Raw genomic sequence first — 14030 nt, 5'->3', positions numbered from 1 at the left:
TCTGGTGTATGCTGCCTGGTTGGTGGTCCAGTGTTTGAGAGATCTTGGGGGTCCAGGTTAATTGAGACTGCTGGTCCTCCTACAGGGTCACCCTCCTCCTCAGCTTCTTTCAGCTTTTCTCTAGTTCAACCATAGGGGTCAGCAGCTTCTGTCCATTGGTTGGGTGCAAATATCTCTGATTCTTTCAGCTGTTTATTGTGTCTTTTGGAGGGCAGTCATGATAGGTCTGTTTTTGTGAGCACTCCACAGCTTCAGTGTCAGGCCCTGGGGCCTCCCCTTGAGCTGGAACCCACTTTGGGCCTGTTATTGGACCTTCTTTTCTCAGGCTCCTCTTCATTTCCATCCCTGCAGTTCTTTCAGACAGGAACAATTATAAGTCAGAGTTTGGACTGTAGGCTGACAATCCCCTCCCTCACTTGAAGCCCTGTCTTCCTGCTGGAGGTGGGCTCTGTAAATTCCCCTCCCTACTGTCAGGCATTTCATCTAAGGTCCCTCCCTTTGAGTCCTGAGAGTCTCTCACCTCTCAGGTCTCTGCTGCGTTCTGGAGGGTCCCCCCACCCTCCTACTTCTGAGGTTGCCTGTTTCCATTCTTTCCACTGGCCCTCGTGGCTTCAGTCCTTTTCCCTCACCCAATACCAAATCAGGTTTCCCTCTCCCTGCTCCTGTCCTCTTTTCCTCCCATGTTCCTGCCTCCCTCCCTCCCTCCCTCCCTCCTTCCCTCCCTCCCTCCCTCCTTCCCTCCCTCCCTACCTCCCTCCCCACTTGTGATTGCTTTCTTCTTCCTCCCAAGTAGGACTGAGGCTTCCTTACTTGGGCCCTACAGCTTTTGACTTTTTGAGTTCTATGCACTGTATCACCCAGCAACACCACTCTCGGGAATATACCCAAAAGATGCCCTACCATGCCATAGGGCCACGTGTTCCACTATGTTCATAGTGGCCTTATTTGTGATAGCCAGAAGCTGGAAACAACCCAGATGTCACACAATAGAAGAATGGATACAGAAAATGTGCTTCATTTACACAATGGAATACTACTCAGCTATTAAGAATGAGGACATCCTGAGTTTTGCAGTCAAATGGATGGAGCTAGAAAATATCCTGAGTGAAGTAACTCAGACCCAAAAGGACATACATGGTATATACTCACTAATAAGAGGATATTAGCTAAAAAAAAAAAGTACAGAACACCCAAGATACATACAGAATAACTCTTAATCTGTGCACTAAGAACTGATTTAACCCTCCAGCTCCCACTGCCTAGTTTCTATATCAGGTATGATGCTATAGTATCAAGGCTCCCTGTAATAATTGTCAGTGATGGAAGTATAGCTGAGGCAAGCACACTTCTGGGAATGTGACAGGTCCTCAGTGATGAGTTTCTAACAAAAGACTGGGCTCCCGAATCTTCCCCAAGAGTCCCTGTCACAGACCCTTACGGTACACCCGATAGGATGATACATATGGCCTCTACTGGTCTCTTGGTTCAGCTGGGGTGGATGTGCTCCAATAGCTAAGAGGCCTCTGCAAAGAACTTAACCTCTGAGGAACCTATTTTAGAAAGGTCAAGAGCAAAGAGGGGTCCTTGGAGACTTGAGGTACCAATCTGAACCATACCTTGCTCTTTTCCCCCTGTTCAATCCTGCTGGCCTTTGGGACAGGCAAAGAGTTGGGAAGCAGGGACTTGGGGGCTCTTCATTGGTTCTGTGTCTAAAACACAATTTGTCTGCACAGGTTCCACATCTTGAACAAATGCAGATGACTAGAAATAAATTACCATTCACGCAGAGCACAGAGACGGAATTGTGAGCTCCCTGGGGTACATCGCCCATTCCCACACAGGACGCTCAGAACCAACAGGCAGATGCATCCCTCAGTGAAGTACACAGGCACACTTAGAAAGAAACAGCTAAGAGTTATCAGGTTAAAAAAAAGAAATCACATTTCAGGAAATGAGAGACATTTTTCCAGCGCTCTCAGTGTCAGTGGCTTGTGTACTGGAGTACCCTGGATATTGCAAGTGTTCAGAATTCCATTCTGCTCCTATCAGTCACAGGTGTGTTGACAGAACCATCGTTAGCCAAGCTCATCTTCAAAATACTCTGGGTTGGAGTTAGTCTTTGTTCCCACATGGGAAATTTCCACTCTCATCAAAGGTTGTCAGTGGCTCGTGGGTCCATTCTCACACCACGGTGTTTCAATTAACTTCGGTCTGGAGTGAGGCAGCATCTTCTTCTTGATCATTTCTAGCATCCTGATAAAAACTCCAAGCTGGTCATGCTTGCAAGAACTTTCCCAAGTGATGGAAATGTCCTTTTCCCAAGTTGCTTGATTGGAAGCTACTCTCTGTCTGGTGAGCACAGGAGGTGGATTTTAATTGTTATTTCCATTGATTTTAGTGTATTCCACATGCCGCTGATGGCTACAGAACTGGATGTGAGGGTGCTTAGCAAAGCCATCACAATCCATGTTAGGAATGCCAAACAAGGAGTCAGTACTCATGGAATTGTGGCTATACATAAGGCCATCACTCCTAACTAGCTGGCTACTTTATCGGGGACTTTCAATAGCAGGGAGCTTATTCTCTCATACAGTTTTACGTAGCTCAAGAGTGGAAAACTGTGTCTAGGGATGTCTTTCACTTGATACAGCACTTCAGAAACCAGGCACAGTGGTGCATAACTGTAATCTTAGTACTCAAGAGGTGGAGGCTATGGGATTAGAACTTAAAGGTTATCTTCAAATACATAGTTTGAGGCCAGACTGGGCTACAAAATACCCTCTCTAATTAATTAGTCAATGAATTATGTTTTTAAAGAATGGACAACTGGTAACCAAGGGGGAGGGAAATGCCTTTAATTTAACCTCCTTTGTCCATCTCCTTAAGAAATAGAGTTTACCTTGGACATTCTCAGCAGGTTCAACTGCATTCAAGTCTTTGGGCATCCTAAACCAAAATAGCTTAGAGTCATCCTTAAATGGAAATAAAAACATACAATGAAGCCCCATACCAAATTAAATGCATGAAGACTGGTTTTGTGATTCTTTTAAAAGATCAGGGAAAATTAAATGTGAATTTTTGCATATAAAACAGTCCAACATTTGCAACTCCACAAAAACATTTTTAAATGAATTCATGGCTCCCAGTGGTTCCCAGCACCCCAAGGGTGTGGGTCCAATTTTTGCCCAATCAAAAATCCCGTAATAGCTGCTTTGAAGGAATAAATGAGTGGGGAGGTAGTATGAGACATACCAGCACTGATTTTTCTTCTTGGCCTCTCCTAGCTGGAAGTATTCTGGTGGGAAAAATGGAAGCAAAGCAGCCCATTCCTTCTGCCCTCTGCCTAGACAAGCCGCTCACTCACCTTCCCTCACCAATAGAGCTTAGGGAAGCTGGATGAAGATGGACCTGTGGTCCATGGGCCCAATGGCTAGCAGATAATGTGAGTGGGCTTTGATGGGATTATGCCGGAAGAACTGGTCAATTACCTTCTGTCTTCACACTCAACTCTATTATGCTATTTTAAGAACAGAGGCTGTGGTGGAGAAGACCAGCTGCAGGTGGCTCCATACAGTCTCACCCCTTGCTGGGAAAGGCCAGCCCAAGGCCAGTTCCAAGCACAAGGCTGACCAAGAGGAAGGCAGCCTTAGGGAATTCAGGTCCCTGCCCAGTTACTGCTGCAGTTGCCAAGCACAGCATTGAAGCAGAAAAGGCGAGAGAGAGAGAGAGAGAGAGAGAGAGAGAGAGAGAGAGAGAGAGAGAGACACGCAACCAGAGCAGTAACACATAACACACAAGTTCTGCCTCGCACCAAACTTTAATCTTTTCCCCCAGGCATCTACTCAAGCAGCATTATATTATTTAATTTTTTTTACTATTAATATTCTGCCCTCGATGTGCTGCAAAGCAACTTCATGCAAAGGAAGAATGGACTTACCAGGAGGACTCATTTGTCTTCGGCACCTGGACTGTTGTAAATTAGAGTGCACCCGGTGTGGGGAGCAGAGCTATTTTAATCATTCCAATGTGCCCAGTGCGGGAGATGAACTCAAAAGTGAATATTAAAAGTAGTTGTGGAATTCAGTCGTTTCACGAGTGAGCACGTAATAGCCAAAGGCAAAACCGGAAGGCAGCTTCACTTCCAATCAGTGTTCCCATTTTATTGAAACCAGATTGGAATTCCTGGAAGGAAGCCTACAGATCACATCTTTAATGCTCATTTTCATACACTCCAGTAAAACTGTCAGGGTGAATCAGTTGTTGAAGAAGGCTTCCTGTATAATTTACAGATGTGCCTCCCTGCAGCCCATTATTTAGAGCTGAAACTGAAATGTGGTTTTGATCAAGCTCTGAGACTTCCTCTCACCTGCCCAGGTTTGCTGGACTTTAATTTGGCGATTAATGCTGGCCTTTCACACCACACTGCCCCTCAACACCAAGGACATTTATCCCCACACATGTAGCCGTGGGCTGGAAGGTGCCTGCAACCCTCTGGGATGCTAGAGAGAGTGGGAAGACAGGGCTTCGCATCCACCACAGACAGGAACATCCTGGTAGGGAGAATTACACCAATCAAGGAGGGCTTCAGCAGCAAGCTGACAGTGTATGGCCAGAGCCCTCTGAAGCCCTGTTTCTTCAGCCCACTGCTGAGGCAAGAAGTGAGTACAATGGGGACAGAACACAGGGCAGAGGTCTTCAGCCCTCTCTACTCTAGAGTAGAGTTCTTTGGGAACAGTCAAGGCAAGCTCCGATTTCTTCTAGACAGCCCCATCTTCACAGTAGGATGAGCTGACCACACAACACTTCCTGGTAAGACATAAAGGAAGTGAGCAACAGCCCAGTGGGAATTGCCTGTCTTCTTCCTTCTCTCCTCTGACTGTGCATTGTCCATAGGAGACCGCGTTGGAAAGAGAAATCAGGATCTGGCCCCTGGCCCTATCTCTAGGCTCAAGACTGTCATCTGTAAAGTGAAATTACAGTAACTCCTTCACCTGCAAGCAATGATTGAACATGTATAAGTATGTAGAGTCACCTCAAAGGATTGACACAGAGAAGGCAGAGAAGATGGAAGCACTGTGAGAACTGAAGAGGGTGGCTGGCTTCCCCAGGTCACATCTACAAAGGGGTTGGATTTTCTGAAGTACTGTGAAAATGGCTAGTGTTAGATCACTGTATCTAAACAAGAATGATCCAGTTGCCTTCACTTTCCCACACAAGGAAACTTGCACAGCATGACAGCCACAAACCTGTTCACAAGAGACACCTGCACTTGGCTTGCTACTATGAACTCAACTTTGGGAAGCCAATGAAATCCCATGCCTATATGGTCCCACTCAAAGCCCTATAGGGATATGGCTCATGCCATACAGGCTTGAGTGTAGACTTGAGAAGCAAAGATCTGGAATGTTCTATCATTTCATTCACTCACATATCTTCTAAGGTTCTATCCATTCATTCAGTTCACATATCAAGCACCACACTGACAGGAAGGGACCCCCCACTCCAGTGTGCTTAAATTAATTTGTGTAAATGACATGCAAAAACTAATCTGGCTTGTGCATTGTTTCCTCCAGTCTATGGAGAGGGGTTGAGCTGTTCCTGGCCAAGTCAAGCCTTCCACGAACAGGCTGCACGGATGGCACGTCTGAAGAGTCGGTGGTTTCTGGCAGAGCCAAAGCTCTGCTGGATGTTTAATTTCCCTGTATCCACAGTGAGCTGAGGGCTGGAGGTAAGAATGCCTTCCATGGAAAAATCTGCTCCATTCCCTTAGGATGAGGTGGCCTTATGCTTTCTGTTGCTTTCCAAAGTCACCCCTGCCTGACTCAGCATGCAACATGGTGCCTCCTTGCACTGAGAGTCCTGTGACAGAGACTAGAAGCAATGTAAACACCTTGCTCATACAGTGAGGAGGACAGCAGGAATACAGGGTCCTGCCCTTTATTAAACTTGACAGAACTCTTGAGAAAGCCAAGGGAGCTTTTGCTCACTGGCAGAAAAGTATGTGGATCATCATCACACTGTTGCTCCAACATGTTCACAGGCCCATGCACACTGAAATCACAGTGTGTGGCCACATGCCACCTGATTGAGAGTCATCCACTGCTCTCAGGTGGTCCCTCACTGCCACATTTGCCTCTGAGTTTCACAAGGTCAAAGGGAGTCCTGCTCTTAGGATGAATAAGATATTTCCTACCAAAATAGAAATGGGAACAGGATCTGGTAGCCACTGGAACAGATGGGAAGGTGCTAGGAGGGCTACCCCTGTAGTCCTCAGGAGGATCCCAGAGACTTTCACCATTAGAAAGGCTGTGATGAAATATCTTGACAAAAGCAACTTAAAGGAGAAAGGGTGTGTTATGGCTCACAGCTCCAGAGAGGATATAGTCTGTCATGGAAGGCTTGGCAGCAGAAGCATGAGGCCAGCCTGTTGCATTGTGTAAGCAGTCTGGAAGATGAGGGGGTAGAGGGGAAGGGGGAGAGGGACAGACAGACAGGGACAGTGAGAGACACAGAGACAAAGAGAGAAACAGAGAGAGAGTGAAACAGACACATATATATATACTCAGAGAGAGAGAGAAAGAAAGAGATTGAGAGAGAGAGAGACAACAGGCTACAGGCCAGGCTATAAAACTCAAAGCTCACCCATAGTGATTTACTTCTCCAGCAAGACTCTACCTCCTAAACTTTCCCCTATGGGGGACATTTCACATTCAGTCCACAACCATACCGCCACCTCTGAGATGCCTTCCCGTCAGGTCCCAGATCATTACCCTCTTATCTCTTAAGGAGTTCATTGAAGCATTGGGTACTCTGTTGAAGTTCATTCATTCCTTAGCTTGAGAGACTAGGTGTCCTCCCCACCACAGTAGACTTTTATCCCAGCAACTCACTCTCCTCTGCTCTGGAAGACGCATGCCTCCCAGGTCTCAGAGAATAAGATTCATTGCACAGCTAAACCACTCTCCAAACTTCAAATCCTATGAAGAACATAAAGTTTCCTTTCAAGTTGATGATGCTAAAGTGCTAATGACTGATCTTAGCTTCTGTCCTGAGAACAAGCCTGGTGAGCAAGTATATCCAGGAAGAGGCAGCTCTCTTTTGGAGAGCTTGAGGGAAAGTATTTTCTTTTATGAAATGCCAGCTATATCCTCTATTAGTTAGTGGTGATAGAAGTGAAGTATTCTTGGTTTGGTTTGTTTTTTCAGGGGTTGGGGAGGGGATGGAGGCAGGGTCTTGTTATGTAGCCCAGGCTGATTCAAACTCAAGATCCTCCTGCAAATACATATACATATATGTATATGTATGTATATATATGTATGTATGTATATATATATATGTGTGTGTATGTATGTTTGTGTATATGTACATGTATATATATATGTGTATATGTGTGTATATATATGTATATGTATACACATATATATTCCCATTATATATATATATATATATATATATATATATATATATATATATATATATATTCCCATGTCCCCATGGCCTCTGTCATTTGTTTACACACTTGCCCAGCTTATTCTGGAAGCTTCTCTGGAGAGTTAATGAATTCAACATCTGCCAAGCAGCAGAGACTGATCATTACCCTTATGCCAGAGAAGGAACCAACCAAGAATCCAGATTGGGATCATGTGAGGCATAGTTGTTCCAATCTCCAAGTATGTACAGAGTGGTTCATGGTTAGAACAAGACAGAATTACCTAAGGGAGAAGGTTCATATCTCTGCAAGTAACACCAACACAGTTTGGAAGAGGCCCCTCTGCTGGAAGAGAACCAAGATAGGCCTATGGCCATGCCACAGCCTGATCACTGAGTTGAAAGAAAGCCCTCTCTGGCATTTTGCTAGAAGAATATAAGGGCACACAGTGGCTTCCCCTAGAAAAAGGAGGGTACATTTGAATGACTAGGTAGGGTGCTCCCTGGGCCAACTAAATCTGGCAATTCAGTGAGAGTTAGAATTCTTTGCCTCCTGGAGAAATCAAGGGACTCTTTCCAGAATTCTCTAAAGGTGCCTCTGTCAATCTGGGGCTTCTCTGGTTTGGTGAGGCTGCAGGTAGAAGCCAGGAAAACCATCATGAAATTCTCATGGACTCCTTGGTCTCTAGCTCCCATACAGGTTGGCCAGGATGGCTAGTCCTCAGCTGGAGGAAGATGGGCAGGTTTAGGGGCTGTGTGCATAGATGTGATTTTTAGGTTAGGTTACTGCTCACGTGGATAGAAAGAGGCTAAGGAAGATAAAGAGCTGCCCAGTCCTGTGCTGGCTGGTTTGTGCAGTCTTTGTCATGCCAAGATTGTATGGACTGTCAGGATGCTGGCTTCTGTTTAGAAAAGTGAAGTATTCCTAAGATGCAAGGACATCATATCTGCCTAGGAAGGTCCCTGCTGCCCACAGCCATAAACAAAACTGGTCCTTCACCCCGCATTGCCAAGACATCCTGAGAAGATGCTCATCAACTCTGGGTGATGGAGAATGAAGACCATTAGTGGGCAATTAATATTTCAGGATTCCATCTTAATTGCCCCCAAAAAGGTTCATTTTGAAGGCAAAGGGTTTTTTAATCTTTATTTTCAAACCCTTAACATAATGACTGAATGGCTAATACAAAATGAATACATTTTTAACAGATTTCTTTGAAAAGGCATTCAAAGCTGAACTTGAGTGCAGAAACAGTCAGGAATGGGGGACAGGATGGAGCTGGCAGAAAGCTGCCCCCGCCTGCGCCAGCTCCGTGCTCTGACAGAACAAGTGTTGCATGAGATGTGAAGAATGACTGTGGCGGCCTGGCAGCCCTGGAGCAGGTGTTCCTAGTCCTCATTTGCAGTGGAGCATGGCCCCTGGCTCAGCCAGCCGAAGCCAGCGCCTGGCAGCCCCTCATGTACCTGCGTGCAGAGAGCCGCTAATGATAATGGATGCAGGCCGATTAGGCAGCCCATTTGGAATGGCCCGAAGTGGCCATGAGTCAGTGACTCTCAGGGGAAGCAACATGCTAGTGTCTCTGGAGGTCTCTGGACTGTCCCTCAGGTTCTCGTGTCCAGCACAGGATGAGTCACAGGTTTCAGTGACAAAGTAAGGATCTAGGTTCTCATTTTTTGCCTCCCCATTGCTGAGTGGCATTAATCCCTGCTTAACAATGTGGAAGGACATATGGCTTACTGCTGCTCTTGGGGAAGCCACTAGGTAGGACAGTGGTGCTGGTTGTGGGGCTGTTGTAGCCCCAAGTGTGACCCCCATTTTCCGTACTCCTCATGGGCCAGGCCTACCTGAAAGCCTGCTTCCATCTGCTCTTCCTTGCTCAGCAGGTCTTTATACCTCTTCCCGAGGGTCCTCCTGGATTCAAGACACAACATGGCCACAAGTTACCTGCCTGGCTTCAGATGTCAGCTCAACCCTCAGATAGAATGAGTGTTGCATGAGAAGTGAAGGGTGGCTGTGGCTTAGCTCTGTCTCCTCCTGGGTCTAGCCCCTGGCTTCTCAATTCCCGTTTCATCTTAATAAAAGGAAGGATGGTAGGGCCTTCCCAGTTTGGTATTTTCCTCGGAATTTCGATGAATCTGGCATGTGATGGGCAAGCATTGGTTCTAGCACTTACAGTGTTGGTAGACATCAATCAAAACATGGCAACAACCTAATCAGTCATTGCAGTGACTCGCATAGTACTGTCACACTGATGTCATGCTTGCCATGCTACCTCAGAAGCCATTTTTGAGGGACAGAGCCACAAATGAGATTCCAAGAGAGGTGTGTGGAATACAGATTCTCAAAGGACAGGAAGACTTCCCAAAGGCAGCCTCCCGGGAATTATGCAGTCCCATTGGAAGGATAAGGGAGTTACTGGTGTTTCCAGGAAAGGCAGTACCCTGCTAAGGCCCCAGTAAGCCCCCCAAGTTTACATACACCAACTAGAGGCATTCCTGGAACATCCAAGCAAGGAAGCATGCAGGCAGAGCCCTTTCCCTCTGTCCAATCACAGTATAAACAAGCATATATCAAACTCCAGTTCTCAGGGAGAATTGGGCTAGTAGAAGATGAAGCTACAAAGTAGACATCTATTGTTCTCTTTCAGATGGCTCCAGGGGTGCCCTAGGTCTTGTCACATGCTAGCATCTCTGTGTTAGAATCACTACTGGCTTACAGATATTGAAAGCTAGGAAACAAATGTTCCCAATTGCGATGAGGGAAGCATGGGAGTCTTGTGTGTACACAGACAGCCTCAGCACTGTCTCCTGCGGGACCCAGAGTACTGAGTACTCAGCTTCCTTGCCAGCATGATATGAATTCCGGAGAGGCAACAGCTATAGGTACTTACTAGTCCACAGTCAGTGGTGAGTTTTAGTCCACAGCATTTGGGGGCGTTGGTGATAAGGTCAATGGGATGGTCTTTACTGTGGATTGGTGAGTTTAGCTGATGCAGCGGAACCAAGGAGATGTATTACAGACTTCAAAGGCAGTAGAACCCTAGGAATGCAGATTCAGTTACTTAGGAGCTATGTCTATCAACTGGTTCAGATACTGGCGGTGGATCACTTATCCCTTTATTTACCACTAGACTGCTTCATGCATGTTTATCCATTTTCATTACTGAGATCAACTGGTCTGGACATGTGTACATTCTTTGAGAATGTTCTACCTGTCACTCTCATGTAAAACTGCCTTGGGAAGTTGGGGAGGAAAGCACAGTCACACCTTCCACTCCTAGATTAAATGGAAACAATTATGCAAATGACCTGGCTGTGTGTAGCGCAACACTGCTTGACTCACAAGTCTCCCTCTGTGCTGTAGCTTGTCATGTGCCCTGGAAAATAGTCCATCATTGTCCAAAAGGATTCCAAAAGCATAGCCGTTCCCTGCCTACAGACAAGTTTGAGCTGTTCAAAACCAGGACTAGCCTGACAAAGCACTGGATGCTCAAGAGAGGAAGGACCCTATAAATGGGACAGATGAAAAAGTGACTGACGGATTGTCCAATCCCAAATGGTCAGCCCTAAACACATAGACTCAGTAAGCTACTTGTCTGAAAGACAGACAGGCAGACAGACAGACAGATACACACACACACACACACACACACACATACTCAAACACACGAGAGAGAGAGAGAGAGAGAGAGAGAGAGAGAGAGAGAGAGAGAGAGAGAGAGAGTAATTAAAGTAGAGGTCACGAGTTAGAGAGGGAGTGGAGAGATGTTGGGGCAGTTAGAGAAGTAAAGGTGGAAAGAATATGAATATAGTGCTCTCATATAAAATTCTCAAAAAAACAAAAATACAGTAATTGAAAAAAAGCAACTGAACAACCTGAGTGGGGTCTAGCTCCACTCAGGCACAGTCCCTTGTACTATCTCAGCCCAAGACAGCAGCCTCTTGTCCCATTTGGGACATCCATAAGGTGATGAAACTCGTTCTCCTCACTGAGAAGCCCTATGGGCAGCAAGTCCAGTGTTGTGGGGATAGACAGCACCCTCTTGGAAAGCCCTTTCCCACATTGTTTCTGTCCCTACCAGGCTCTCCCGCTGTGGCCATCCAAGACCCCAGCTCTTTCCACCCTGGCTAGACCTCCATAGTGGTCGGCAGCCTGGTCTGGCACCTTTCCATCAGCAGTATGCTGTTTCAGGGAAAATCTCGGCCATGCGTAATATATCAATACCCAATATGGGAGCAATTTAACTTCTTAATTTATAGCTGCGGCAACAAGATTTTCAAACTGGTCATAAAATATTACCCTCCTCCTCTAATCTGGGGTCTTGGGGTTCTGTGTTGGGAATTCAATGACTGGCTTGGAAGCAAGGGGTGGTTTATGGGGCATCTCTCAGGGAACAGTGTTATAGTAAAGTTAGGTGACAGGAGAAATAAAGATGGCGGTGTTTAACTACAAAACTCCAAATAAAAAAATATACTGTCTTCCTTTCTTTGCCGAACAAGCAGAGTTATTATTACCGTTGTTGTTTTATGGCCTTTTTCATAGAAAAATTACAACGTGAAGGTTACCAAAAGCAAGAGTATAGTTATATATGACTGTACCTGGACTCAGACACCACTGCCTCACCAAGCTGTCACATTCCCAAGCTGGCTGTCAAACACACAGACACCTGCCCCATATCTCCCCTAACTACAGGTTGACCAGGGTCTTCCATCCCAAGTCTCAGGGGCTGCAGGATCTGGGGCCTCATCAGGCCTTTGCTGTCCAAGATTGGAGTTCCAGCCTGGACCAGATTACCCCTAGAGTGCCCAGTGTGGAGACCAAGTTACCTCTAGAGTGGATGGCAGTACTCAGTTCTCAGCTCAGGCCACCTGGGAGAGAGCAGAAGCAGCATAGGCAGGCGCACAGAGGGAAAGGCTCCTGTTTCACACCAGCTCCTGTTTTCCAAACTATTGGGATGATGGCATCTGGGACAGGGTTTCTTTAGAAACCTGCCTATTTCCCAGACCTTCCTCTCTGCATGTTCTGTTCAGTACTTTATTGTAGTATTCAACAGGACCATGAAGACCCATGTATAGTCCATTCCATCTTCATGGTGGTCCTATGGGGTAGACACACCCATCCTGTATTATGGATGAAAGCATGGGAATGGAAGAGAAAAGATAATAGTTCATGTTCTTAGTTTATTGACTAGTTGCTGAAGTTAGTTATCACCCATGGACCCTCAAGGACAAAAAGAACATTCTAATCTTCTATTATTCTTTCCCCAAGTCCTTCTTTGGTTCAGTGATGGTCTTAACGGTCAGTGGGCCATCTCAACCCAAGACAAGCAAGTGACATTGTCTTTAATGGTGGACCTGACTTGGTGAACATCATATTTCACTACTGAATGTGTATTTCTTCAGTTCACAATTGACACAGACAGAATCAGAGTGACCCTTCTTGTTCATAGAACAAGAAGACATCCTTCAGTAATTCTCTCACTTTCTCTAAAGAAGCCAGGAAGAAAAGAATGTTAGGTTCTCACCCTCCAACCATCCACAGGATGTCTAAATAATATATAGGCAAAGAACAAAGAGATTCTGTGTGAAATGTGGTTTGTGGTATAGGCAGGAGATTGAGACTCCCACAGCTGTTGAATTAGCTGCCCCTGCTCTGTGGAGAGAGGATGAAAGACCTGCCATACCTGTCTCTCTGGGGTTCAAAGATGCGAGCATGTCTGCATGAGAAATATGGTTGAGTACTTCCAGGATTTCCTAGCACTTTGGATAATCATCCTTGGTAAACAGATGATGGGTCTGATGAGGGGGAAGGACTGGTCTATCCACCTTGCCTGCAGAGACCATCTGTATTCTCTACACACAGCTCCTGCAACAAAACGTAAGGAAATATGAAGTGGTGCTCATGAATAGAGGAGGACGTGAAGGAAGCCATTCCTGTGGCTGCTGTGACCTGTCAATGGGTTCTAAAATATCTACACATCCATTCAAAGACACTGTACTGTGAAGGGATGGGAGGCAGGAGAAGGAAGGGAAAGCCCACACAGACCATCTGAGAAGTGGGCAGACATTATGGAAGAAACAAGTGACATTGGCTCAAGCTTTCTGGGCACTGAAGCACTATGACATGCAAGAATTAAAGTCCAGCTATATACATACGGTCTAAAGGATCAACTAGACCACATCTCAGGTCTGTAGCTTTGGGAAGGCATGATAACCTTTTGAACAGAACTTGTCTTGTCTACGAAAGAGGTCTGATAGCATGAACAACTTTGCAGGGTCATTGTTAAGTCACAGAAAGCAATAATCAGTGTGACATAGAAGCAAAACAGTGTCCAGCCACATTTTACCATTCACAGAGAGTGTTGAGAAGTTTCTTACCAACCCGGTGTCCTGTATTTTCCAGTATAATTTCAATAGACATCTTTACACTTCTCGTTTCATCTACTGACATCACCATTGTCATACTATCTGATTGTAAATCTCTGGCTTCCCTAATGATGATGATGTGTCTGCTGGCCAGTATCAATTATCCTCTGACTGTGGTGCACAGTCTGCTCTTGATGCTTAGCATAGAGGAGAAGCGTGAGAGTGCTTTTCTTCAG

The 14030-nt window shown here is 45.8% G+C and overlaps 1 long non-coding RNA gene across 1 annotated transcript; it reads right to left on the bottom strand.

Moving 5' to 3' along the window:
• Nucleotides 1–8561: 8561 nt before the first annotated feature.
• Nucleotides 8562–13667, bottom strand: LOC116100939. The gene is made up of 6 exons (XR_004122738.1): nucleotides 13585–13667; nucleotides 13113–13294; nucleotides 12256–12549; nucleotides 10320–10468; nucleotides 9274–9340; nucleotides 8562–8892 (listed from the first exon to the last, which is right to left on the bottom strand). It is a non-coding gene; the product is annotated as an uncharacterized LOC116100939 (long non-coding RNA).
• Nucleotides 13668–14030: the final 363 nt, after the last annotated feature.

The sequence above is a fragment of the Mastomys coucha genome, unplaced genomic scaffold (assembly GCF_008632895.1).
Source record: "Mastomys coucha isolate ucsf_1 unplaced genomic scaffold, UCSF_Mcou_1 pScaffold21, whole genome shotgun sequence".
NCBI classification, from domain to species: domain Eukaryota; kingdom Metazoa; phylum Chordata; class Mammalia; order Rodentia; family Muridae; genus Mastomys; species Mastomys coucha.
Note: the sequence above shows the minus strand (reverse complement) of the source record. Positions and strands in the feature narration are given on the sequence as shown.